The sequence below is a fragment of the Rattus rattus genome, chromosome 8 (assembly GCF_011064425.1).
Source record: "Rattus rattus isolate New Zealand chromosome 8, Rrattus_CSIRO_v1, whole genome shotgun sequence".
In the NCBI taxonomy this organism is placed as follows: Eukaryota; Metazoa; Chordata; class Mammalia; order Rodentia; family Muridae; genus Rattus; species Rattus rattus.
In genome coordinates, this window is record NC_046161.1 from 95,693,873 (window position 1) to 95,696,546 (window position 2,674).

Here is a 2,674-nt window from a genome sequence, read left to right on the forward strand (position 1 = left end):
AATGACGTTCCTATCATAATCCTAGCGGCATTCTTCATAAAAACAGGAAAAATTTATACAGTTTGTTTGAAGTCCTTAAAAGATTCCCAGGTAGCTGTACAGTCTTAAGCAAAAGGAAAACGCTACAAGCCCTGCACTCCTTGACTTTAAAATATGCTCAAAGTATACAAACCATGCTCGACAATAACCTGTATTGATGAAATTGACATGGAAAACACATAGACTAATTCATGCATTCATAGACAACTAGTTCTTCAGGGAAATACTAGGGACGCACAATGGGAAAGGGATGGTTTCTTAAATAGATGGTTCTAGAAAACCTGAATATCCTCGGCAGGGAGTTGGGGCTGGCAGGGGACTCACTCATCAGTTAAAAAAAAATGTTAAAACTCCAATTGGATCAAACACCTGAATGTAAGATTTAAACTTTGAAGTCCCTCGAAGAAAACATGGGGACCTGCTGACTTGTGATAGCTGCCTGGTAAACACTTCTTTATAAGGTCCCCATACCGTGAGCAGCTAAAGCAAAAACAGGCAAGAGTTACATTAAACTGAAGTGCTTCTGCAGGGTAAAGAGAGAAGCCTACAAAAAAAAAAAAAAAAAAAAAAAAAAAAACAAACAAACAAAAAAAAACGGGAGAAAGTATTTACACATTAAACTTGCAGCCACAAGGTCTCTGAAAAGAATGTTGTTGATAACCAAATGAGAAGATGCAAATCAAGACCTCAAACAGATCTCATCACCTCAGGGTAGTTAGAACAGCTCTTTTCAAAAAGACCAAAGAGGGAGGATGCTTATAAAAGGTGTCAGGAGAGCTAAGTGTGCCGGTGCAGGCCTTTAATCCCAGTGTTCCAGGAGACAGAGGTAGGCAGATCACTGTGAGTTCAAGGCCAGCCTGGTCCAGTGATTCAGCACTCTTTCTACTGGAGAAAGAAAATCCTTACATTTAAACAGGCCTCTCTCTGCACCCCCACGCTATGGGAAATTCACAAAAGCCAAGGTGAAAAACAACCCCAATATATCAACAGAGTCGTTAATGGAGAACCAATATTTTTCTGTGTACATACCATAATATAAGATTCAGCCATAAACAGGAAGTTCTGTCACTTTTGGTAACTTGGATAATCTTGAAAAGTGTTATGCTACACGAAATTAACTCCCATGGAAATACGATTATGACACGATTCTGTTCATGTGAGGAATCTAAGAGATGTTCTTCTTGTAGAGTTTGAGGATGCAGTAGTGGACGTCAGAGGTCAGGATGGGCAGAGGGGAGGATGGGATGGGACGGGTAATGGGTAGAGCGGCACAGTTAGATAGGAGCACTGCCAATACTGTGTTTCGGACTGAGGCTAATGGCCGTGTGTTGTGGGTTTCACACAGCTTGAGGGAAGGACTCCAGTGCCCTTGTAGCTACTGCTGCTGCAGGCCCTCAGTGCTCTGGTCGGTCTATAATGTATACGTGTATCGGAACACCAAGCTTCATCCCAGAAATACACAAAAATCCAGTGGGCGAGGTAATTACGGGAGCTCATAATTGACTGACATGAAGTCATGGATAGTTTGTAATTTGTCATAGTACTCTTTTAGTTTTGTAGTGTTTGAAATTTTCCATATTAGTTTTTTCAAAAAGGAATTGCTTCTTATATAGCCCAAGAGCGCCATCTGTGGGTCAACAGTGAGGACCATCCTTTTGGAAAAGACTTCAGTTCCAAAGCAATTACTCAAAAGCTCAAAAGTGAGATGCCAGGAAACTCAGTTACTGTAGAAAACTAGCACCAGGGTAACTGTCAAGGGTCCTCTGCCTTTGGAAGCAGAGGCTGGGAATAACACGAAACGAGCTTTTGCTGCCTCAGAGCTGACTGCTGTTAGCTCTCACTATGTGCTAATGAGTGAGGGACAGTGGTTTTCTAGATAGATAATTTTTCTACAGTGAGTTAGGTAGCAAAGCTTATGGGCCCTGGTCAAGCATTAATTTAGTCTTAGCTGCTGGCATGATTTAAAAGTTAAGATCTATTCATCCACAGAAACAAACAGTACATGGGTGCTTTTGAAAGAACTTATCAAAAACAAACAATTTAGAGAATTCTGAAAATTGTAGGGGCTCAGTGGTTGAGTGCTTGCTCTGCAGTCATGGGAACCAGAGTTCCTATCCCAGCACTCATGTGACAAATGCTTGTCATTCCAGCTCCAAGGGGACAGATAGATACATTCTTCCAGCCTTCACACCTTCACAGATACTCACATTTGTACAGGCACTCACACTTGCACAGGTGCACACACCTGTACAGGTACATCTGTATAGATACTCACACTTGCACAGGTGCACATACATTTGTACAAGTACTCACACCTGCACAGGTACTCACACCTGCACAGGTGCACACATCAGTACAGATACACCTGCCCAGGTACACACAACTGCACAGGTACTCACACCTGTACAGGTGCACACATCTGCACAGGTGCACACATCAGTACAGGTACACCTGCCCAGGTACACACACCTGCACAGGTACTCACACCTGCACAGGTACTCACACCTGCACAGGTGCACACATCAGTACAGATACACCTGCCCAGGTACACACACCTGCACAGGTACTCACACCCGTACAGGTGCACACATCTGCACAGGTGCACACATCAGTACAGATACACCTGTCCAGGTAC